The sequence below is a fragment of the Carlito syrichta genome, unplaced genomic scaffold, assembly GCF_000164805.1.
Source record: "Carlito syrichta isolate Samal-C Ts95f unplaced genomic scaffold, Tarsius_syrichta-2.0.1 Scaffold304515, whole genome shotgun sequence".
Lineage (NCBI taxonomy): Eukaryota > Metazoa > Chordata > Mammalia > Primates > Tarsiidae > Carlito > Carlito syrichta.
This window is the reverse complement of record NW_007248611.1, coordinates 125,805-152,197: the sequence shown is the minus strand read 5'-3', so window position 1 is coordinate 152,197 and position 26,393 is coordinate 125,805.

The window sequence follows — 26,393 nt, the reverse complement described above, 5'->3', positions numbered from 1 at the left end:
CACTGGGACAATTACTTGGTTCTTCTTTTGCTATAAGATATATGCAAGGCCAAGGGGAGGAGTTGAAATGCTCCTAACCATGGAAGGGATCTGAAAAGCCTGGGTAGGGAAGGAAGAAGAGGCCAGAGAAAGGTATCAGAAATGGTTAATGGGAAATCTGGATTAAGTTTTCTTCCACTGTGCTCAGCCTGCAACATCTTCTGCAAAGTCTCTGCTTCTTGTGATTTTTTTGTAGTTTGATTTGAGAGTTACAGAAAAGTTTTGAGAATCAGCTGAAGAAGGCCACAACCCAAGAGCAGAGGCTGCCAAAAGGGCCTGGACCCACAACACATGGGCTGTCATCCTGGTTGCATTATTCTCCTGCATAATAGTATGTATGTTCCTCTTTTCTACTCAACTGTGGGCCTTTCAGGAGCAGAGACCTCTGTTTTTTTAATTTGCACCCTCACTTTCATCACTTGTGTAATTAAATCTAAACTTCTTAGGCTAGGATATAAGGTTTTCAAGATTTGACTTACTTCTCGATTTTTTTCCTCTCTCCTTCCTCCAAAGCATTATAAACTCCGTCATTACCCAAATGTTTATAGTTCTCCAAATATGTCTCACTCTTTTACATCCTCATGCCTTCATGCTTGATGTTTCCACTGCCTGCGATATCAAACTTCACCAAGCATATTTAAATTTTTCCCTTAGGCCTCAACTTATATATCTCCTCATCTTTGAATTAATCCCAGATTTCTGCTCTTCCACAGTTCAAATGAGTCACTTCATCTTCTTTGTACATACCTCAAGTATAGTATCTACACCCTATAGGGTGTAGTTACCTGTTTATAGGATTATTATTCTAAAATTATTCAGAGAAAAAAGATAATAGCTAATGTGTTTTTCCATAGCTCAGTCCTCACCTGCAAATGTTATACAAATGGAAAACTGACCTCCTCCCTATGCCTCTCTATGACCTTTCACCATTGTGCTATCTGCTGAATGGATGCATATGTGGATGGATGAGTGCCTACATGGCTCAAGGAAAGGAAAACCGATTCCTGAGCTGTCCTAAGAAAGACTACTGTCCTCCATGTCCATGTTCTCCTAGCTCTCACACACTGAGGATGAAACCGCCTTCCACCTATTTGTGGATTTAGCATCACTGCAGTGGCCCCAAGGAGTTCTCTACCTTTGTTCCCCCAGCCTAGAACCAGTGCTGTGGAAGATGCTACTACTCTGACTTCATGGTACATAAGGCTATGTGTCTGGGTCACAAAATCTCTGTGCAAAAAGCCAACTTAAGTCTCCGGCATGATTCTTCAATGTACGCTTCCTTATTGGAAGCAGATGTTCTCCCTAGCCTGTCTTTTTCTTACCATACAGTGAAAGTAAACCCTTCAAAATGGTTAAACTCCAGCATTAGGCCACTTCTCATTTATCAGTCACCAGCACCATTCTCTGGGTGATTTTTTTCTCCTTTCCATGGAACAAATTCAGTGCCCTCTCCAGGGGAAGACACCCTTTCAGAGAGCTCACCCTATCTGCCGTATTCCTTCCTTCCCTAGTTTTCTTCTTTTCCCCCTCATTTCCAGTCCTATCTCATTCAGTAGGCTTGACTCAATTCTTGTGATTGTTTGGGATTTTTTTTTAGCCACACACAGGTATAACTCTCTTAATAAATGAGACTTCTGAAGAGTAGAAGTCATCTTTTCTGATCTTTGAAGGACCTAGTATAGCACAGTACTGGCCAAAAGTAGTTAGCTAATGATTATTGTTCAATTAATGACTATCTTAAAACCTGCAACTTAGTCATAGTAACAACTATATTAATGATGCCAATCATGACCATTCATACACAAATTAAGTCATTTTTTTCTCTCCCAGATTCTGAGTGATCATATTAATTTTTTCCAAACTGAAGCCCAGAAAGAATATGTAATTTGTCCAAAGTCATACAGTTTAAAAATGATACCCAGCTGAGATTTAATTGAAGACCAGAAACACACACACACCCATAGAATAAATGCAAGAGGAGACACGTGTACATGTTCATAGAAAGGTCAATGAACAAATAAGTGAGTCTAAATGTTTCAGTGTGGACATTATTATATCATACCCCCAAACGCTATCACATTGCACAACCATGATGATCTATAGGTATCCAACGTCTGACAAGCAAGAAACTCAGGCACCCTTCAGTCTCCAAAGTGTTGTTTGACAAAGAAGACGAAGGAATTAGGGTGGAGGTCAGAGGAAGGAGAAATGGCCGAGAAAGTTAACAGAATCTTGTTCTGTTCTGCTCATCCCTCTTTGGCTTAATACACATTTTCCTTCAATTTAAAAGGAAACTAAACAGAATCTTCTTTGGCCTCTCCTCCTGCTCTTTCTAAACTCTCAAGTCCTTTTCCACAGGCTCACAAAACTATCAAATATCCACTGAAGTGGAAAAAAACAAGAGGTTTTCTATACTTCAAGTCACAAGCTTGGGAGCCTCTCTGGGATGGCTCTTTCAAAGAGAAGACTTGAACTGTCACCTCAGTAATTACACGGTCTTCAACAAATTCTCCTGGTGCCTCTCGCAAATCTTGCTCTCTCTGGAAGAGTTAATCTGGGATTGAGATAACCTCACCTTTCTGACTCAGTAGGGTGTGTGACTTAGATGTGTGGAGACCCAAAACCCTCTTGCATAAGTAGATTTCACCTGTTCTCTTAGGCTGGAAAGGGTGTTAAGTCTTCTTATTGAGCACACCATGGAGTACTCCCAAAGAGGTTGACATTAGGGGTGTACAGATAGCTGAGCAGTGTGAGGTGGCCCACAGGAGGTGTGCTCGCCCTCTCCAGAACTTCCAGACCTTTCTCAGAGGCTCTTTGGTCTCAGAAGTTCTCAAATATGCTCCTCTCTTATCCTCAAAATATGCTTTTCTTGTCTCTTCACCTAAGCCACTCCAACCCAGACTTGTGTCAGTCAGATATTACTCCCTTCAAAAAGTCTCCCCTGTCCTCCAGATTTTTGTGAGAATAATGAAGTGGTTAAGAAGATGGGCAATGGAATCCTTAGACTTGGATTTGTATCCACAGATACCACTTAATAGCTGTGGGTTTAGGGCAAGTTACTTCACCTTTCTGTATTTCAGTGTCTTCTCCTACTATTAACTTGGGACAGTAAAGTTGTGAGGATTAAATATATCTCACACAGAAGAGTCCCTGACATATAATATAAATTTCATAATTGCTAGTTAATATTGTTGCTATGTTTTTCCTGCATTAAACTTTTAGCACTTGGAGTTTTCTATTCAATATCTGCATTTTCGCCTCGACAACAAGATCCAAGAGGTTCAGGGAGTGTGACTGTGTTGTTTATTGCTAAGTTATATGTGCTTAACCTGGTATATCAAAGACTGAATAGAGTTTGAATAATGAATGGATCAATCAATGAATTCCAAATCTTCAGTGAATGTTTAAGTGACACTAGACTCCTCCAAGAATATCTATCACATTTTCTTCTAAATACTCATGGCTTGATACAATCTTCATCTTCTAATAAACAAGAAGAAAATATTTTTTGGATGAGTAAATAATGCTTTTGGGGAGGTGGAGAATAGTAAAAATAGAAAATGCAATTGCCAAGAATGCCATAAAATGTTTATACTTACAAACTCTTAATATCCAGCAAGAATCATCTTTGATAAAGGAATTTGCCATATAGCAATTTATGAAAACACAGAAAAGAAGCAAAGTGTGGCTTCCAAGTGATATGTCCCAGACAGGTTAGACCAGGTGAGTTGTGAGGGAGAAAGTAAAAGCAAAGACGTCAGATCTTAGATCAATGAAGTTTGATTTTTGCCCCTGCCCTGCATGCCTTGTTGATCTGCAAGGATGCTCTGCTTCCTGGGCTCTCTCAGGTGCCAAGTTAACTGAGGTTCTGTCATCTTATGCTGTTGTCGTCTCGACACAAGACTTGGGGTTTGTAGCAGCAAGGGAAACGACATAAAGATTCACAACCCAGCTCATGGGGAAGAAACAAAGAACCTCGAACCATCTGGAGTCTGGTCTGAGTCAACACCTCTGAATCCAAATCTTTTGTACAAGTCCAAGAAGATGAAAATCTTTGGAAGTTGAGTAGGAATGAAAGCGCATTATCTTAACAACTGGTACCAGAATTTTTTTTAAAAAGAAGAAAACTGTATTTTTTTTTTAAGTAAAATGCCTTAGTAAGTTTCTTGGGGCAGAAAGTGAGACTCTGAAAGCATGGGTGTTACAAGGAGTTCTGGCAACTATGGAAAAAAAAAAGCCATTCTGCTTGAGATACAAGAGAGGAATATAAGGGAGAGGAACACTTTTGCTCCTAGGAAGGGAAAGTTGGTTAAGACAGTGAAGAAACAGAGAAAAGAGAAGGAAACACTGCATGAAGCTGACATGTTATGTCAGCTGGTTGACAGGTGAGAGGAATCCCTGGTGATTTTAAGGCTAAAATACTTTTATCAACAGAACTGGAAGATATGCAATTTGAAATGATGTAACTGAGATAGCAACTGTGCTCAGACTTTCCTTTCTTACATACATGTCTTCAGTAAAGCCAACCAACAGAAATATAGCTTAAAATGAGCCTATTGTGTGTAAGTGGATGTGTGTGGGGGATGTTGGAATTTTCATCTACGTTGACCATGTATGAAACTGAGACACATGCACTAGAGAGTGAGCTATCCTATAAAACAAAAAAGCCAAAGACCAGAGCCAGAGGCAGGATGGAAGCCAAAATATCTCATTTAAACAACAAGAGCTTATGGGACATATACAAATTAAACATTCATAAAAACATTTCTGCTGTAATGCCTTGCAACTGTCAAATTGCACACTAGAAATAAAAGGGTTCGTGGGAACAGCAGGATTGGGAAATATATATATTCAAAACTGTTCATAACTAGAGGACTCAAAAAAACACAAAAGCATCAACAACAACAAAAACCAGTAACAGTCCTAATACAGAGTTAGCTTTCCACCAGCAAACACATCTTGAATACATTCAGTCCTCAGTGGCTTTACACCTTGGTTCTTATATGTCCTTTGATTGTAAACCTCACAAAATTAAAATATGGCCTAGGGTGTATGTAGCCTTCTTCCTGAACCCATTGATTTAATACAAGGAAAATATTTTCCTAGATGTTTAAACACAGTCTCTATACCTTCAAATTAGCCATTACACGTACTAAAAAAAGACATTTTGTTTTCTGTTCCAGTATCTTATTTAATTATAGGGAAACTTGGTCCTAATCACATCAAAGCAACAGTGTGCTGGGGAAAATTATGGATGAACAAGCATCACTTCCATGTTACACAGACATTACATTGATCACATATGAGGTGATTCATATCAATGAAACATGTTGTGGCAGAACAGATTGCATCAGCTACTTTTTTCTCTCCACCCCAACTTTGGCTTTTTGTAGGAAAAGATCGCGTCTTCAGAGCATCTTGATACCCATTGAATCTCCCATCTGAATCCCTGTTTACCCCAGGGAGCATCCTTGGCAACAAAATTACAGTGATCTTGGGCAGAAATCCAGAGAACCTGTGAAAGACATGGAAAGACTCTTTTTAGAGCCCCTGGCTCATAAATATTCTTTTACTCTTCCAAGAGTGAGTTTTGTCGTAGAAATTTAATTATATTTTCAGAAACTTTTATTGTCATATATTCATATTTATAGTTTTTCACTTATTCATATTTTCATTAAATATATATTAAGTGCCTGCTGTGCTGAGGATACAGGGAATGAATATATATTGATATATTTTTTCTAAGCTATCTCCACTTCTGACTTTTAATCATTTATATTAAATGTTCGTCTTTCTGTCTTCCTGGTCTAAATGAAGGCCTGGGATAGAACAAGTGTCCATAAATCCTATTGAATGAATGAATAAACCACATCTTACTTGTTCCACAGTTCAAAGCACATACTCTGAATCCAGAAAGAGCCATCTGTACTACCACACAGATATAACCTCAGATATCTTTCTTAACTCCACTAGTCCCAGTATACTTATATGTAAAATGAGACCAACAATCATTGTTGTGACAATTAAATGAAATAATATATGTTAAAATTCAATATGCTGCAATTCATGTGCTCAATGAATTTTAGACCTTGTTGTTATTATCAATACATTAACAAGACATTAATCTCGCCTTAAGTTTATATATACACAGGCCTAAATGCCTCTAAACATGATTTGAGTGTTCCTTTTGCAAATAGGGGACACTGACTCTGAGATATAGAGTGACAAGTGATGTGCTTATGGTAGATTCAATAAAGTCAGTATAATAAGTGACAGCACCATGACTAAATGAGTGATATGAATCCTAGTCTTTCTGTTGCCCTCAATACTTTTCTGATTCCATCTTTTTTTTATTTTATTTTAATAGCTTTAGGGGGTACAAATAGTTTTTGATCTGGGCTATATGTGCACCCTCCACTCCCATCTGTAAACATTGTACCCAGTTGGTGATTTGTCATTCTTCCACTCTTTCCCTGACTCCTTCTGCATTTCCAGTGTCCATTATACTGTCCTAGATGCCTTTCTGGATCCTTAGTTTAGCACTCACTTATAAGTGATAACATGTGGTGTTTGGCTTTCTGTTCCTGAGTTAGTTCACTTTGGATGATATTCTCCAATTCTATCCAAGTTTCTGCAAAAGACGTTCCTTCGTTCTTTTTAATGGTTGAATATTTTCACCACTTCTATGTGATATAGTACTGGAAGTCCTAGCCAGAGAAATCAGGCAATAAAAGCAAAAAAAGAAATAAAAGGTATCCAAATTGGAAAAGAAGAAGTCATATTATCTCTGTATGCCAATGGTATGGTCTTATACCCAGAGAATCCTAAAGACTCTTCCAGAAAGACTCCTGGACTTGATAAATGAATTCAGTAAAGTTTCAGGATACAAAAATCAACATACACACAATTCAGTAGCACTGCTATATACCAAAACCAAACAAGCTGATAATCAAATCAAGAACTTAATTCCACTTTCAATAAAAGCTAAAAGGTAACATACCTGGGGTGTATTTAATTCCAAGCAGATGTAAGATCTCTGCAAAGAAAACTACAAAACTTCAATGAAAGAAGCTGTAGAGGACACGAACAAATAGAGAAACATGTCATTCTCATGGTCTGGAAGAAACAAAATTGTTAAAATGGCAATGTTACCCAAAGTAATCTGATTTTATATTTACCCCTCACTCACACCCAATGTTTGTAGACAAGAAATAAAAGCTGTATTTATTATGCTCCCCCATGTGTATCTTGGAGCCTCACAGTAAACCCTGAAAAAGATATGGCAAATATTAACTCCATGAAGTAGCAAGCGTTCTTTAAATTGCAAGTAATCGAAGACTCAACATAAACTAGATTAAACAATAGAGGAGACTGTAAATAGATCATGTTATAAGAAAGATTGAGTAGGGCATGATTCAGTATAGGCTAATTCAGTATCCCAATAAATTAACTTTAAGAATCTTATTTGTCTTTATGTTTCAGCTCTACTCCCGAATGTTAACTGCATATCGGAGTAGCCCTCATCATGGTCACAGAACAATATGCAAAAAATCTTAAGCCCAATAGAAAGCATAGAGTCCCATCTCACAATAACCAAACAACGTCTTGAACTTTGTGATGAATAAGGCCACTTCTGAACCAATCCTGATGACCAGGGAACTTCCATGTGCCAATTGTCTCAGGGATATGATATTCTCAACCAATCACTGTGGGAAAAAAATGGAATTAACCTGATTGACTTGGACAAGTCAGGGCCTATCCATGCAGCTGAGCATAAGGAAAATTCCACCCAACATAGAAGGCTATTACACAGTGGGAAAGAGGTAGAATGAAGAGGTGATGAAGGAAACCCTACAGTTTACCAGTGAGGAAGTAGAGATGCCGAAGACTAACAAGGAGGTTAGACATGTCAGAGTTGTATTTAGAATACAGGTTTGCTTGATTCTCATACCAGTGTGTTTTTTCTGCTATTTGCTCACTTTTGTAAGAGGTGGGTCAATTTATTATTGATCCCATCTTTGCTTTTCAGGGGAGATGGAGAGTAGATGCCAGAGGAAGTATGCTTTGACAAGAGGGATATTTTTCTTACTGTGTCGCTACTTGTCAGCTTGATCTTGTCTGCATAGGGTTAGAATAAGCGTGGGGGACTCCAAAAGTAAGAGAAATTCTATGATCACTAGGCAGACCACCTAGGAGCAGGTCAACTAGAAAGAAGATCTACTCAGTGCTGTCCAGATGCTACCACTCCATTTTTCTCTCCCTAAAGCCCATCCTATAAAGAGAGCCCCCCCCAAAAAAATACCTATCCCAGTGAATAGTAGAATGGCTCCAACCTGGTTGGAGTTCACATTTCATCACCCAGGCAGAGGAAATGACAACACTACCAGGACCCCAGGACTTTTGAAACTTTGTAGTGGGAAACTGCCGGATGAGGAAAGGGGAGGCGGGATTGGCAGTAGTGGGAATCTGCTAGGGGAAGGGGGCACACCTCATCAACAAGGGTACTTGTATAATGAACATCTGTATACCTAACCATGAGTTGTACCCCACATCTTTAAGACAAAAAATTATGCGTGCCTGTAGTTCCAGCTACTTGGAAGGCTGAGGAGGAAGGATCGCTGGAGCCCAGCAGGTCGAGGCTGCAGTGGCCGGGAGAGTCCTACTGCATTCCAGTCTGGGTGATAGTGAGAATCTAACTCAAAAAAAAAATTAAAAGTTAAAAAAAAGGAATTTTGTCTCAAAAAGTGAATGGAGCCCATGACTGGCAGAGGGCTGAGCACTGACTCAGAGAAAACTTTGTCTCTTAAACTTGAAAGAGTGATGTGGGAGGAAGTAAAAAGAGTCTTAGATTTTGAATAGAAAGATCTGTGTTCATATCTTGACTGTCATATAAGGCTTACTTGTTCTAAATTCTTCTCAACCAGCATATTCATCCTGCCTTTAGCCAAATTTCCTTTTTTAAAAATCTTCCTTTAATACTACACCACCCCAAGCTACTCCAAATTCTATTCTTCCCTTTCCTTCTCACTGCAAATTCCCAAAAAGTTACCTACATTCCTCTACTCAACTGCCTTAATCCTTTTTTAAACAGCATTATTGTGATATAATTTACTCATCACTCATTTAAATTAGACAATTCAGTATATTCACAGAGTTGTACAAATATAACCACAATGAATTTTAGTACATTTTCATCATCCCAGAAAGAAACCTATGCCCCTTAGCCATCACCCTTAATCTTTTTTATTAACTCTTCATAAAACTCTTCGTATTGAGAGATATGTCACAGATGCAAAGAAGCGATTTAATATATACATAAAGTTTTAAAAACAAAAATAAACAAAAATAAGTATTTGCTGATTAAAGAACTGATGAATAAAAAATAGTTAAATTTTAAAAGGAAAAGAAAATAAACCTCAGATACTCAGTCCCCAGACTAAAAAGTAGAATATCGCTAGTAACATGGGTACTCTCAGTGTTTTTTTTCTGATTTCATCCCCAAAAGTTTCCTCCTAGAGGTACCAAAGTCTTGAGTTTTTAAAAATCAATTTCATTGCTTTTCAAAGTAATTTGACAAAAAATGCAAAGGTTTCTATACTATGTATTGTTGAGTTTTGTGGGGTTTTTGGAAAGTAGAATAAACAGCATCAACCTGAACATATTCTTCTGCAACTTGTTTTTTTCCCTCAACACCATGGTTTTGAAATTTATCCATATTGATGCTTGCAGCAGCAGTTAGGTCATTGCCACTGCTTGTTTATTTATGGTGTATAAGTGAGACACAATTTATTTGTCCATTTCGTAGTAGACAGCCATTTGAGCCATTATCTTTACAATTTTTTTTTTTTTTGAGTTGGAGTCTCACTCTGTCGCTCAGACTGGAGTGCAGTGGCTGCTCCCGGCCACCGCAGCCTCACCTGCTGGGCTCTGGTGATCCTTCCGCCTCAGCCTTCCGAGTAGCTGGAACTACAGACGTGCGCTACCATGCCCTGCTAATTTTTGATTTATTGTAGAGATGAGGTCTCACCAAGTTCCCCAGGTGGGTCTCGAACCCGTGGGTTCAGGCAATCCACTCACCTCAGCCTCCCAAAGGCGCGGGATTACAGGTTGAGCCACCGAGACCGGCTAGTTTTGCAATTTTAAAGAGCAATGCTGAAGCGAACATTTTCCACATGCCTCTTTGTACTCATAAATATGCATTTAGGTAGAGTACATTCTAGTTGCAGCGTGCTGGATTGCAGGGCATTTACATGTGCAACTTTCCTAAGTAGTGTCCAGTTATGTATCAAAGCAGTTGTTCCAATTTTCACTCCCTCTGTAAATTTTAGTGAGAAATCCTTTTGTTTCACATATTATACATTTTTCCCATTTAAAATGTTGTTTTTGTTTTTCTGATTATTAATGAAGTTAACTTTTTGTCATGTGTTTATCAGTCAATAGTGTTTTCAGTTCTGCTAAATGCTGGATTTTGTCTTTGCACCTTTTTTATTTCATGGTTTGCCTTTTTGTATAGTTTCATAGGCATTCACTCACTATGCATTCTGGATGCCAAGCATTCCTTGGTTATATTGCAAATATCTAGTCCAATGTATTGGCTTGCTTTTATGTATCTTCTGATGAGTAGAAATCCTCAAGTTTAATGCAAAGTTATCAAACTTTTACTTTATAGGTTGCGGGGTTTTGTATCTATTCCATCCTACCCTGATAACTGAAAAGCATTCTTGTATGCTGTCTTCTAATACTTTGTAAGTTGTCTTTCACAATCATATCTTAAATGTCTATGGAAATGATTTTATGTGTAATATGCAGTAAAGATCCATTGCTGTTTTTCCATATGTACAAGCAATTATTAACATATATTGAACAACAGGCCCTTATTTTCTTAGATCTAAAACATCAGCTCCATCATGTTTCATGACACTATGTAGGCGAGGGTTTGTGTATGAGCAATTTATTATGTTCTCTTGAAGTATTTGTCTCTTTTGACCAATACCATAGATTGCAAATTACTACAGTTTTATATTTGGTGTCTTGCAAGATGAGTGTTCCTGCCTGATTCTCTGTCTTTGAGAATAACTTGACTGTTATTTGGTCCTTGGTTCTCCCTTATGATTGTTAAAATCCATCTATCAAATTTCACAAAAATTCTTCTTAGGATATTGATTGGAGTTTTGGTAAGCTTAGAGATAAATTTGGAAGGAATGGACGTATTTATGACATTGTGCTTTCCTGCCTTTTGACACTGTATCTCTTTTTTTGTGTATGATTCTTCTTTAACGACTTTCATATAACTTTTTATACTTTTCACTATAAAACTCTTAGACACTTTCTCTTAGATATATTTTTATGATTTGAACTTTTTTGTAAATATTATTTATTATCAACTGCTGCTAATGTATAAAAATGCAATAGACTTTTACAAATTGATCTTTTACCTGTCGAATTTGCTAAACTCTCTTATTAGGTATTATGATAATTTTCTGTAGATTTTTTGAAATTTTTTTTTCAAAAAAATCTCATCTTCAAATAATGATACTTTCATACTTGATTTTCAATACATTTATCTTTTATTTATTTTCTTATTTTATTTTGCTGACTAGAAATCTCCAATAAAATGTTGAAAATAACTAGTGTTAGCTATCATTCTCATCTTTTCCTGATTGTAAACGGAATGGATTAAATATTTTATGATTGAGTAAGATGTTTGCTGCAGGACTTTTGTGTATATGTGAAATATATTTTCAATTCTAAGTCTGGTAAAAGTTTTAATTTTATCATAAATGGATGTGAAATTTTGAAAAATTCATTGTTGCATCTATTGAAATGATTATTTATTAATAATTTCCCTTTGGCTTGGAATGTAGTGGTTATAATAATAAATAATTCTGATTTTGAACCAACCTGGCATCTTTGGAAGAAACTCAACTTGACCATGTTATATTATTATTTTATGTATTGCTAGAGTTGGAGAGTGTGTGTATATATGTGTGTGTCCAGGAGAAAGACTGCTCTGCAGTTTTTTATTATTGTAATACCATGGTACAGTTTGGGTGTCTAGGTTAGAAGGCTTGAAAAATGAGGTGGGAAATTTTTGTCATTTCATTTTACTTTTAAATTTTTTATTTTAAATTTACATACAGTAAAATTCATTCTTTTTGATGCACATTTGGGATTTTTAAAAAATTTCAGTCATATAGTTGTTTAGTGGAATCTCACCTAATGAGTAATGGTATTGAGTATCTTTCCATGTGCCATCTGTAGATCTTCTTTGGTGAAGTGGTTGTTCAACTCCTTTGCTCATTTTTTTTTCCTAATTGGGTTGCTTGTTATAGATGAGTATTGAAAGCTCTTTACAATGTATTCTTGATATTAATTCTTTATCACATACATGATTTACAAATATTTTCTCATCATTACAGGTACCTGACCTTCAAACTTTTACTTCTTTCCCCAATTGGCTTGTTATTAATTACCTTTCAGATTCCTCAAGTACTATATTAATATTATAGCTTTGATGTGGAGTTTTTAGTTGTAATTATTGGAAAAGATGCATTGTTGAGAACTATTTCTGTCTCATCCTGCATCAAAAATCAACCACTTTTTATTCTTTTAAAGCTTTTTTAAAAAATTAGACTAGTCAGTCCCCATGTTTTAAAGGCGTCACGTGCAAGACCATTTGAATTTCTATGGGAAGATTTTAATTATTTCTTAATTTATTTAATTGGTCGATTTAGGGTTGCTGATCCCCAAGCAGTTGAAAATTCATATATAACTTTTGATTCTCCAAACATAACTACTAATAACCTTCCAGAAGTCTTACCAATAAACAGCTGAGGCCGGGATCGGTGGCTCAGCCTGTAATCCCATCACTTTGGGAGGCCGAGGCTAGTGGATTGCCTAAGCCTGCAGGTTCAAGACCCACCCAGGCAACTTGGTAAGACCTCGTCTCTACAATAAATCAAAAATTAGCCAGAAGTGGTAGCACGCACCTGTAGTTCCGACTACCTGGAAGGCTGAGGCGGAAGGATCGCTGGAGCCCAGCAGGTCGAGGCTGTGGTGGCTGGGAGCGTGCCACTGCACTCCAGTCTGGGCGACAGAGTGAGACTCCAACTCAAAAACAACAACAACAACAAAACAGTTGATTGACACATATTTTGTACATGTATTATAAACTGTATTCTTACAATAAAGTAAGCTAGAAAAAAAGAAAATGTTACCAAAAATCATAAGGAAGAGAAAATACATTCACTGCTTACTAAGCAGATGTGGATCATCATGAAGGCCTTCATCCCTATTGTCTTCTGATTGAGTACACTGAGGAAGAGGAGGAGAAGGAGAAGAGACTGATCTTGCTATCTCAGTGGTGGGAGAGCTGAAAAAATTCACATATAAGTGGACCCATGCAGTTCAAACCCATGTTGTTCAAAAGTTAACTGTTATTCAAGTTTTCTATTTCTCCTTCAGTTGGTTTGGTAATATGTGTATTTCTGGGAAGATATGATTTCACTTAAGTTTTAAAGCTTATCAGCAAAAAGTTCTCCATAGTATTCTCTTTTAAAGTATTGTTTTATTTTTAATTATGGTTCACTTTTGTTACAATATCATTTTTTACTTCCTCTTTTAAGGGGGAGGGGAAGGTCAACCTTGCCAGAGGTTGACAATTACATTATTGTTTACAGAGAGCTACGCTATCATCTTTACTGTGTATTTACTTTGTTTCTTCTCTTTTTGCGCTTTTCTTTGCAATTGTATTTATTCTACATTCTTTGGTTTTTGTACTTCTTCTGTATGTAACTTCTTTAGTTAGATCTTATATCATTCTTTTTCATCTAGGCTATGCTGTAAGCATTACACGCTAAGCTTTCTTTCTATTGTATTGTACTACTTTAGTTTTATCTCGCTAGTATAGGCTTGTGGTTAGAAGTTTTCAGTCTAATTTCTATTAGTCTTTTATTTCTAATAGTTTGTGTGAAACTATTAGCCTTGGGAGAAAATGGCCTTTCTTTGAAGGCATCTCTATCTACCAGTCCACTGTGTTTTCCCTGTGTGACTACCACACAGCCTGTCAGCTTCTCTTTCCCCCTGGGCGAGTTCATCTGTGTGTGCCATGCCTGATTCACTGCCTGCATCCGGAATCACAGGATTCTCAGGGAATTAATATCTGGTATCTGTTAGCCCACCTAGAAAAGTCTCTTCTCTCTCTAGAGTTTTCATTTGTCTATTTCTTTTTGCATTCACAGGTTTCACTAGTCTTTAAAAATGTGAGTTTTGCAATTTACTAATTTTTTTTTCTAGTGATGCAATGGTAATGTTAGCCTGCTATGACCTACTACATATAACTTAGAAGCAAAAGTCCTCTTTGGACATTTTTAAACTACCTCTTATATCCTTATGACTCATAAATGTGTATCTCTGGATCTGAGCTATACTGTGAGCTTTGAATTCATATATTCAGCTGCCCTGAGTTTCATCCACTTGAATGCCCTTGTTATAGTTCTAACTCAGAGCAGCCACATTTGAACTCACCATGTCCTGCCTTCCTACCAGCTCTACCTTGTGGTTCTGCCTCAGTTGGTGGCATCAGTCTCTCCAGTTATTTGAGCTGTTTCCATAAACATTCTCCATACTGCAGAGTTCTGATGTTAATTTCTCTTTGCTTATCTCATCTCTGTAATCATGATGATTGACTAATGGATAAAAAACTTGGTTCAAGATAGGTCAATCAGAATTCTTCCTTGAGAATTTTATTTCTTAATCTGAAATCAGTGGGTTTTTTCCATCCGGAAAGATACATGTTTCCAGTTATTAGAGGTCATGGTTGCAGTCTCATGGACAAAGAAGAGTTAGAAGGGTGACACTGACATAGAGTAGCAAATGTGATAGAGGGAGAACGAGACGGAGGGAAAGAGAGAAGATCCCTAGCATTTGTGCTCACCATTCTTGTCATTCGTGTTCATCCTTAAACTAGGAAATTTCTGTAGCCTTGGCTAGTACAAGTTAGGTTTCTGCCATATACAACCAGTAAAACTCTGACCTAAGAAGAGAATCAATAAATCTTTGTCTGGTTTAGAGCAGGGCATAAAGATGATTGTTAAGGGATGTAAAATAAAATATCCTTGGACGCTCATTATTAAACGGGGACAGAGAAGCAAAACACACACTAAAAATGATCGCTGTTGATGATGGCCATCCTGACTGGAGTTACGTAGTATCTCAGCGTAGTTTCAACTTATATTTCTTTGATGACTAATGTGGCTGAGCATTTTTTCATGTATCTGTTGGCTGCTAATATGTCTTCTTCCAAGAAGTGTCTGTTCATATCTCTTGCCCACTTTGTAATGGGGCTGTTTTTCTTTTCTTTTTGGCACATTTGAGTTCCTTATATATCCTAGATGTTAGGCCTTTGTCAGACATTCAGTTGGCAAATATTTTTTTCCCAGTTCATGGGCTGTCTCTCTGCTTTCTTGATGGTTTCTTTGTCTTTGCAGACGTTTGTCAGTTTGATGAGGTCCCACTTGTCTATCTTATCTCTTATGGCATGGTCACTTGGGGTTTTGATCAGGAATTGGTTGCCAGTTCCCTAGATGGACTTAGGGTCTACAATACTGAGTGATGCATCACAGAAACAAAGAACTGAGTGTCACATGTTCTCATCCATAAGCGGACCTTGAACAATTATCATAATACTATAAGAAAAGGATTGGCATTAGCGGGAAACTGCCGGGGGCGGGGTAGGGGAGGCTGGATTGGCAGTAGTGGGAATCTGCATGGGAAGGGGGGAACACCTCGTCAACAAGGGTACCTGGCATAATGAACATTTATATACCTAACTTTGAATTATACCCACATCTTTAAAATAAAAAAAAGAGGAAAATAAATGACAAATAAAAATGATCATGATGCATATGTTATTCATAGTAAGTACAGTATGTGTCATGGAGAGGAGAAGAGTGACCTTCCTGATGGAGTTGTCTATGAGGGCTTCATGGAGGACAGAAAGAAACATCACAAGAGGCGATGATGGATGGAAACCGTAATGATAGCTAATGTTAGTAAGTACTTACTATGTACCTGGAACCATGCATAGTGCCTTAAGTGTAGTAACAGTTTAAATTCTGACAATAACACTATGAGGTTGATATTAACAGTCTCTCCATTACACAGATAAGAAACTGAGGCACAAAGAGATTATGTAATGACCAGGATGACACACATAATGAGCACCAGGGCCTAAACACAAACACAGGCCAACTAGCTCTTCCTCTAGCCATTACACCATACTGCTCCCAGTGGTCAATCAGATTGTAGCTGAAGAACATCACATGCAACTTTATGGTAACTAAAATTTCTATTTTCTGGGAGTAAAGGTTTCTATGGAAAAGAAGCGGAAGATAAGATTTTTTTAAAAAACTAGCTTGTGGTCACATCCTAAAATCTCTTCAATGCTGTGTGAATCTAGGCTTTATTCTGTTTGCCTGAGATCAATGTAGCTAAACCATGATCAAGTGGCAATACAGATCTCTGTCTTCAGAGTCACTGTGCACAGTTGGTGAAGTACTGCACATGGGCACCTGGCTTCAGGAACCAGTGGGGGCTGAAATCCAGCCTATGCATCTTTGCAAACCAAGGACACTGTACAGAGGGTATCCACCTGGAGGCTGCACCATTTCTTAATGTGTACAAAATATTGTATTAACTGGTAGTAGCCCAAGCTTCCCCTACAAGGTTTTTTTGCTGTTAAAATGCTGAAAAGCCTTTCACAGAGACCTTATCGAGGGCATCCCCCATGCCGGAAAAAACTGCGTGTTTACATGCTTCTACTATTCTTGTCCTTACAACATCCCATTACAAAGATGAAGAATTAAGGAAGAGAAGCCATGTCACTGGCTCAAGGTAGCAAAGCATTCAAGTCCAGGTCTGACTCCAAACAGCAAAGATGCCTCAGTCCTCCCTCTCAATCTCTCCAATACACAAGATGACACAAATTTCCACCTTTCAAACCACGCTATTAACTATGGCAGTGATTCCTGACAAGCCACACCTTGGACCAAAGACCCAGCTAGGCTAAAACCTCCCAACAGCCAGAGAGGGGGTGAGGAAGTCAGCTTCCGGTCTGGCAAAAGCAATGCAAACAGAGCCGACTACCGTTTGCTTTGAATCCCACCGGGAGATAAAGCACAGAAGACAGATGAGCAGTGTTCCTGGCAGCAGACGAAGAGTGAAAATGAAATCTATTCTAAGCTGCCAACTCGCACCTCTCCCTCGGTTTAACAAGTGTATTATTGTCGAATTTGCAGCTACGGACATGCCAGTTATGGTTCAAAACCCTTTCCGTTTTAGCCCCATCTCAGTCAGTCAGAATTTGCAGGGAAGAATTTTTTTTTTCCAGGAAGGAAGAAAAGACAGAAAGAAAATGAAAAGATACTTTTCAGCCATTGTTCTCCAAAGCGAATCTTAAGTTACTGTGACTCAGTGTAGTCTTCACTGACTAGTCTTGAGTCAGAGAGCTCCCTGAAGGTTTTTCCAAGGCCAGTAAAGGGGACATTCCACCCCACTCACTTGCTTGTAACTGGTATCTTTTCCAAATAGATCCTTTATTCCTGGAATTGTTTAAATTTCAAACATGAAGCACAGTCTCCTGGGAATCCTGGTTGAAGGCATGGGATTGTTACTGAGCCAAAGGAAAATAGAAATGATTTTGAATTAAGGAACTTGCTCACTGAAGGTATGCTACATTGAGAACTGCAGCATGCAGTCAGGGAACTTCAAAATCTGTTTGCTGTAAGGAATAAGAAAAGGAAGAGTCCCTGCCACTCCTGCACATGCTCTGTGCCAGGCACTCTTCTAAGATAACTGTATATACTGACTCATTTAAGCATCACAGCCATCTGACTGATTGAGAACCATGACTAACATTCCCACTTTACAGAGGAGGAAACTGAGTTACTGAGAGGTTAAATAAATCTCCCAAGGTTAAAAAAAGAAAATTGCTAGGACTCTGGTTGAACCCAAGCAATTTGAAATGGTGGCTGTGCTTTTAACAAGTCCACAGAGCCTCTTGGTGTTGTTCTACTTCAAGGCGAAAAAGAGGAAAGATATTCATTAAGGCAATGAGCACACTGAGTGGAAGGAGAATTTAACTAAGGCACAAGCAATGTGGTATGGGAGCACACAGGGAAAAACCAGAGGGGTTAGGAAATTAGGGACCACTTCACAGAGTGGGAAGATTTGGGGAAAAGCTTGAGAACTAGGTAGGATTTTGAAAGGTTAAAAATAAAATGAGCCTTCTAGATGGTTTCTTTCTCTTGAGATCAAGTATGCCCTTTCCTGTTGGAACACCCAACTTGGCTTTCCACTGCAATTTCAACTCAACATAGCTATTAATAGAACTGAACTCATAGTATTTTTCCTCTTCCCTCCAAAACTGCATCTCTTGTACTCTGCCTCAAACGGTGGCTCCTTCATTCTTCCAACCACTCAACTTAGAAGCCAACCTTGATTTCACACCGTCAGTGTCTAATCAATATTATCCTGCCCCCTACAACCTTGTTTTGAAAAGAAATGTAACTGAATAGGAAAGTCTAGCCTGCGGGACACACAGAAGAATTTCTGAGGACGTGTTCATGGGGAATACCACCCAGGCAGTGGAGAGTGCCTATAAGAACAATTTAAAAACTTGGTTTCTTAGACTTGCTAATCACCAGGTGCCGCGAAATGAATTCGTCTTTCTGTGCCTCAACTTCCTCCTCTGTAAAATGGCAGGAAAAAATCAAGAAATATTAGAAATGAATGGACTGCATTATTTTTAAGTTATTTTCTAGTTCAAACATTTTCTCATTCTTTGCTTTCTGTCCCATCATCTACAGGAATAAGAACTTGCAATAGACCCCTTTTTTGGCTGTATCAAGTTTTAATTAACCCCCTGACTCTCTTTCATACATTTAGAAGTCACAAAGTTCTTTACAAAAGTGAGAATCCCCAGAATATTACCTCACTAAAGTCTCTAGGTCGCTATCCTAGGTATCACATTTAGTCCATTGATTATTTTATCTTAAACCAGAGGGCAGGTCTAGGTGGCCTGGACAAAGCATCCTTTTCTATGAATCACATTATGGTTCCTGTCTGTGTCCCTCAGGGTGAAGACTTCTCACAAGCAGAGGCATCCACTGACCTATTTTATCAAGTCTGCCCCATGAGAAAGAGAAAAATTCAGATGGACAGAGCCATCCAAGACAGGACAAGGCAACAAGCTCCATAAAACCCCCAAGTTTGAAACAAGAAATCCCCAAGGGAAAATACTCCCATATACAATAAAGTTCTTTTTTTCCCCCTCCCCAAATTCTACCCATGCGCACACAAAATCCAAGGTCACTACTCAGGACTGTCTTTGATGATCAGAGAACTTCCCTTTGAAGAAAATTGAGGCAAGGGAAACCTTGAGCTCCTTTTAGAAGTCAAAGCATATCACTATCACAGTCTGCCAAATAAACAGTAGGTGCACAATCAATATCTGTCAAATGAAGAATGAATACATTAACATTGTAATGTTCTTCACAACAATATTTTTAATAGCCAAATCCAGTTCAAGTCATCATAAGTGTTTGACCAAATAAAGAAAGTTTTTTTTTTCTCTCTCTCTCACTAACCACTTAACTTTTGGGTCTTTGTTAATTTTTTAAATTTTTCTTTTAGAAATGTGTCAATCTAAAACACACTCGTATCATTATATTTATTTATTAGTTTGTTTGTTTATTTATTTTTTGAGTTGGAGTCTCACTCTGTCGCCAGACTGGAGTGCAGTGGCCGCTCCCGGCCACCGCAACCACGACCTGCTGGGCTCCGGCGATCCTTCCACCTCAGCCTTCCAAGTAGCTGGAACTACAGGCACGCACTACCACGCTTGGCTAATTTTCTGATTTATTGTAGAGATGAGGTCACGCCAAGTTGCCCAGGCGGGTCTCAAACCCGCGGGCTCAGGCAATCCACTCACCTCAGCTTCCCAAAGGCGCGGGATTACATGCTGAGCCACCGAGCCCGGCGTATCATTGTATTTATTTTATTGATGAGGAAACTGAGATTCAGAGAGTCTAGGTACTGTTTTCCAAGGAACAGAGTTGTGATTGAAGCCAGGATTCAAACCCACATCTACGTAACTTCTAAGCTGCTACCCTTTCTACCTTACCATGCAACTATAGGGAGAAATGTGAGTAAAACTCAGGACAAATGCATAGGTTCAAGTTTTGTCATCCTTCTACCCTCTAGCTCATTGAAAATATAGAGTTTTGCTTTCCTGTTTGTCTACTCGACATATGCCTCTTAGAAGCTGTCAAAAGAAAGATAATGTTTCTTTAAAGAGTATCCCCTTTCCATTTCTAGAAATTATGGCTTTACTTCAAGGCTAACATTCCATTATCATGGATTTTTTTAAATTTTATTAAAATTAATGAGTATTTCAGCTGTACTCCATCTTCCTAAAAATACTTCTTAAGGTGTTGGAAGTATTCTCATGTATATTGATTATTGTCTTTCAGTTGAAAAAAAAATAGGGACAAAAGTCTTCTTTCCAGAGGTATGGGGTCAGAGGGTAGAAGAGGAAGATAGCATTTTCCTTTTTCCCTTTCCTATTGCTGTCACTAATCTATTCCATTTGTCATATAACTGTGATTTTCCTAACCCTGTTGATTCTTATGGAGCTCACTGGTCTTTCCAAGAAATCTCTGCCAAAAATATGAAGCCTCAAGTCAGATTCTTAGAGGTGTCAACATTAGCTGGTATGTCTAGACATTAATTAAAGTGAATGTAGACCGAGGCTAAATTTTGGTGGGGTGAGGAACAAAATCACAAAAAAGAGGATCTATTTATTTACAGAAAAGGTTCTAGTTTTTCAAATGATTGACCCATACACTTGTAGTTTTAAGAGCTTTTGTTATCCAAAAATAATTTTTGTGAATTGTCAAGGTAAAATATTAGTAAAATTACTTTTTAGATAGTGTCTTTATTAGTCAATTCATATTGATGTGGGTACACATTCACACGTGCCCATGCGCAATACACACACACATACACACACACCTCCTTTCTTCACACTTTTTCACTTTAGAATGGTTAAAGAGGGAGTCTTATTTCTACAATCTGTTTTATTGAATATAGATTAATATCACCTAGTATGATTTCCTTGCCTTTTGCTGATACCCAACTCACTCCTTCTTTGAGCATGGGGGCAGTGCATGCTCTGACAGTAAGTCTGAGAACAGGAACTAGGTAAGTGTAGCTCAGCCTCTTCCAGTTCTGCTATCTCTCTGGGAGTGGCCTGATCTCAGCCATGTAGTAAATCTATCCATAAAGCCTGCTCTCCTGTTGGTGAGACCTTCCCAACCCTGTTTTTGACTAGGTGTATAGCTGTCTCATTCTAAAATTCAGTATCAGGAAGCCCATGGTCACAATTCATCCAAACCACATTTCTTGATCTAGCTTTAATAACAGTAATATCTTTCTCTCCATTTGCTGCATTCCTTTCTCTCTCTCTCACTTGGTTCAGAACACAGGCATGATGGACCCCTAGCCAGAATGACCAAGAAGAAGAGAGAAACAATCCAAATAAACACAATCAGAAATACAAAAGATCAAATCACAACTGACCCCAAGGAAATATAAAAGATTAACGGAGACTGCTATGCACACCTGTATGGAAAGAAACGTGATAACCTAAATGAAATAGAGGACTTTCTGACATCACAAAACCTCCCAAGGCTGAAACAAGAAGACACTCAGACACTAAATAGACCAATAACAACTCAGGAAATGGACTCCATCATAAGTAAAATACCTACAAAAAAAAAAAAGCACTGGACCAGATGGTTTTCCAGTGGATTTTACAAAACATACAAGGAGCAACTGATACCAATCCTACTGAAAGTGCCAGGCAATTGAGAAGGATGGAATTTTTCCTGAATCATTTTATGAAGCTAACATCACACTGAAACCCAAACCGGGTAAAGATCCAACAAAAAAGAGAACGACAGGCCAATATCTCTAATGAACATAGACACAGAAATTCTCAACCAGATTCTAGCAAATTGAATCCGACAACACATCTCAAAAATCATCCACCATGACCAAGTAGGCTTTGCCCCAGTACACAGGGCTGGTTTGACATCTGCAAGACCATAAATGTAATTAAGTACATCAGCAGATGTAAAAACAAGAACCACATGGTTATATCATTAGATGTAGAAAAAACTTTTGATAAAATCCAGTATCCCTTCTTGATAAAAAAAACCTCGAACACCTACACCTAGAAGAAACACACGTTAAAATAGTAAGTGCTATCTATGATAAACCCACAGCAAGAATATTGCTAAATGGACAGAAACCAGAGGCATTTCTCCTGAAAACTGGAACAAGAGAGGACTGCCCACTCTCACCCCTCCTGTTCAACATTGTGTTGGAAGTCCTAGCTAGAGCAATTTGGCAATAGAAGGAAATCAGGGGTATCCAAATAGGAAAAGAATAAGTGGTTATCCCTCTTTGCTGACGATATGCTCCTATACCTTGAAAACCCAAGAGAATTGTTAAAAACCTGCTTACACTGATAATGGACTTTGGCAAAGTCTCAGGGTACAAGTAAATGTGCAAAAGACAGTCACATTCTTATACATCAACAACAAATAGTCAGAGAACCAAATAAAAAGTGCAATCTCATTCAAAGTAACCATACTTGCATCTTTCTAACCAGAAAAGTGAAAGACCTTTACAATGAAAACTTTAAAAAACAGCTCAAAGAAATCCAAGAAGATACAAACAAATGGAAAAAATATTTCATGCTCATGGATAGGAAGAATCAACATTTTTAAGATATCCATCCTACCAAAGACTATCTACAGGTTCAATGCAATACCCATTAAATTACCAATATCATTCTTCTCACACCTGGAAATGACAATACAGTAATTCATATGAAAACATAAACAACCATGAATAGCCAAAAAAATCCTTAGCAAAAGAAACAAAGTGGGAGGTATCACACTTCCAAACTTTAAACTTTATTCTAAGGCTACAATAATCAAAACAGCCTGGTATTGGTACAAGAACAGGCACATTGACCAATGGAACAGGATAGAGATTCCAGAAGTAAAACCTCAATTTCTCAGCCAGCTTATCTTTGACAACGCCTCCAACAACAACCACTGGGGAGAGGAGAACCTATTCAGTAAATGATGCTGGGAAAACTGGCTGACCAGATGCAAAAGGTTGAAACAGGACCCTTATCTATCCCCGTACACAAAAAACAACTCTAACTGGATCAAAGACCTAAATGTAAAATGTCAAACTACAAGAATCTTAGAATATACAGGAGATACCCTTAGAGAGATAGTAGACAACCAATTCCTGTTCAAAACCCCAGATACCCATGCCATAAGAGATGAGATAAACAAATGGGACCTCATTAAACTTAAAAGCTTCTTCATAGCAAAAGAAACAATGAAGAGAGTAGGGAGACAGCCCACAGAGTGAGAAAAAATATTTGCCAACTGTATATCCGACAAAGGCCTAATATCCAGGATTCATAAGGATCTCAAATGTGCCAAAAGGAAAAAAACAAACAGCCTCACTAAAATGTGGGCAAAAGATGTGAAAAGGCATTTCTCAAGAGAAGATATATGAGCAGCCAACAGACACATGAAAAAGTACTCAGCCTTGGGTGGAGCCAAGATGGTGGCCCAACCAGTCGGAATATGTGAGTCCTAGTGTGAGTGAGTGAGTATATGGAAAATTTTGTGCATGTTCTGGAGAGTGAGTGGGAGTGTGAATGGCTGAATGACTGAGGATTAGGGAGCTAGCAGTCAGGGCTCTCCTGAGGCAACCGGTGCTGCCGCAGCTGCTGGACTTGAACCCGAGCGATTCCCGGGATGCAGAAGTCGAGTGCCATCTTTTTTAAATCAGCAAAACCCTTTCTGGGAAGAAAATGCTAGGAGAGACTGACCAAGTAGGGGCTCGTGAGCAAGTGGACAGGGCCCTGATGCAACAGCTGGTGCTGCAGCTTCTCTGCTTGGTCCCTGACTCTTCTCAGGTCACAGAAGCTGGGCACCATTTTTTGAAATGGACAAAAGATTTCCTGTGAAAAAGTGGTGGAGAGAGACTACTGCCCCAGACTCTGCCTCACCACTGCAGCAGGAGAGACTGCTGGCTCCAGGTTTTTCCTCACCACTTCAGTGCCTGGCCGGACACAGGCAGCATATGCTGTGGAGGGAGCTCAGAGGTAGAGTCCCACTAGAGAGGTCAAGAGAGACTCCCACACCACCATCTTGAAGGTGGGGTAGGAAAATGCTCTGACTTGCTCACCATGGGGCAACAGACCCAATCTCTGTGACTGGCGGATCAACTACTCAGGGTTGATCATGACCCAGAGTAAATATCCTGAAAGCACAAACTTCAGAGGGACCTGACGAGTGCTGAGTGGTTGACACTCCACCTCCTACCCAGATCCAGCTGTGGGACAAAGGTGTGGCCAGAAATGGATGAGGAAGGACTCCAAAGAGATCAGTGATGAGTACAGGATTAACCTAAATCCCCTCCTCCCCGGCAATCCTCTGAAAGTTAAACCCACACAGCAGGCCACAATGAGAGGGACAAATCCACTGTGGAGCCTGGACATCATTCACTATAGGAGAACTCCATTTCAGGGTAGGTCTGGCAGGAGCACCCCCTGCAAGTATATACCTGGGGAAGAGACAATCCCGCACCTTCCCACTGGAGGAGATCTCTCTGACCATAAGAGAGTGGGAGGGGAGGACTGCAGCCTCACCCACTTCCACTGGCCCACCTCCTTCCCTGTTCCAGACACTGGGAAAAGAGTGAAAGAGGTAAAAGCTCTGCAGGAGAGAACCATATTAGAGGAACAATTACAGAGCCTGCCACAAGAGGACAGATTTTCATTATTTTTTTAAGCTTTAATTTAAAAAATTTACCTGTTTGTTAGCTTGTCTATTTTTAAAATATTTTTCCTTTGTGCATGAATTTGTATGTGAGGGTTAGATCTGCATCCCACCAATTTTTTTCTTTTCTTTTTCTGTTTCTTTCTTCTTTTGTTTGTTGTTCTCTGTTTATATGTATATATGAATGACAGAGTGTTCATTTTCAATTTGGTTGCTGTTGTTGGTTTGTTTTTGTTTTTTTGTTCTTCTGGTTTTATTCTTATTTTGTACAGTTTAAGGTGTGTGTCTATATATGTGTGAGGGTTCATCCTGAATCCTCGCCTTTTTTCCTGGTCTTTCTGTTTTTCTTCTCCATTTATTTTGTGCTAGGCGTGTGTGTGTGTGTGTGTGTGTGTGTGTGTGTGTGTGTGTGTGTTCAGTTTTCTTAGGCTTTTTTGGTTGTTCTTTGTTTTGTTTCACTTTGTTGTTATTCCAGTTTGTTTTGAGTTGTGTGTATGTCTGGGTTTGTGTGTTCAATTGTTTTTGACATTGTTTCTGCTTTGCGTAATCATATAGAGGGGTGGCAGGGAGTGGGTCTTATGAAACACCACAATTAGTGAACATTGTAATTTGCAAGTAGTTTCTGAATCCTAGTGCCCTTTCCCCTACCTTATTTGACTTTCAAAAACTACAAGAGACAGCAAAGCTTCCCACCCACAATCTATTTTAAAATAAAACAAATACAGAGCCTGAATCAGGGAAGAATAGAGGGCTGAGCAAACATCAGAAGGGAAGACTTCCACTAACACTGAATAACAGAACTAACAAGAAACACAAGAGTTTTGTCACAAATGAGGAAAAAACAAAGGAGTATCACAGGTTATTTCAAGTGTAACAAATAGAAAATTCCTGAAAATCAGATCTTGGAGCCCAAACAATAGAAGTCACCAATGACTGGCCCCAGAATACACAGGGACTAGGGAATGGATGAAAGGAGTGAATAAGACTCAAGAAAGACAAGATACAACACTGAAAGAACTTGTAACAGAGATTTTGGCAATAAAAAATTTCATCCAGGAAATAAATAACAAGATGACAAGCATGGAAAGCAGAATTAATCTAGCTGAGGAAAGAATCTCAGAACTTGAAGACCAGAACATGGAATTAACCCAATCTGTAAAAAACACAGAAAGAAGACTCATAAAAAAAGAACAAAACCTACAAGAGATGTGTGATTACATCAACTGGCCAAACCTATGCCTGATTGGTATCCCAGAAGAAAAAAGGGAAATGGAGAACAGCTTGGAACAAGTATCCCAGGAGATAATTCAAGAAAACTTTCCCCGTCACACTGGAGATGTGACCAGCCAAGCACAAGAGATACAGAGAACCCCACAAGACATCAAATGAGACCAACCCCTAGACACATAGTAATTAGCC